Source organism: Calidris pugnax, unplaced genomic scaffold (genome assembly GCF_001431845.1).
Source record: "Calidris pugnax isolate Ruff unplaced genomic scaffold, ASM143184v1 scaffold49, whole genome shotgun sequence".
NCBI classification, from domain to species: domain Eukaryota; kingdom Metazoa; phylum Chordata; class Aves; order Charadriiformes; family Scolopacidae; genus Calidris; species Calidris pugnax.
The window spans coordinates 4,373,080-4,373,313 of record NW_015090798.1 but is presented as its reverse complement, the minus strand read 5'-3'; the positions used below and the strand labels follow the sequence as shown (position 1 = coordinate 4,373,313).

The window sequence follows — 234 nt, the reverse complement described above, 5'->3', positions numbered from 1 at the left end:
GGGCGGCCCCGCCCCTCCTCCTCCTTCCCCCCCCACCTCCTCGCGCGCGCCGGCGCCTCGCGCAGGCCCGGCGCTTCCTTCCGGCCGCCATTTTAGCCGCTGTGCCTGGCCTCGCCGCGCTGCCGCCGCCGCTGCCCGAGGAGCGGAGAGCGCGCCCCGCCGCACCCAGCCCGGCCACCCCCCTCACCCCCGTCCCCACCGCCGCCTCCTCAGCGGCTGCCCGCCGCCGCCGCC

The 234-nt window shown here is 82.5% G+C and overlaps 1 protein-coding gene across 2 annotated transcripts in view; it reads left to right on the top strand.

The window, feature by feature from the left end:
- The window catches only part of DHX15 (DEAH (Asp-Glu-Ala-His) box helicase 15), a 60,597-nt gene that overhangs the window by 16,127 nt on the left and 44,236 nt on the right, over positions 1 to 234 (top strand). The window lies entirely within an intron of this gene.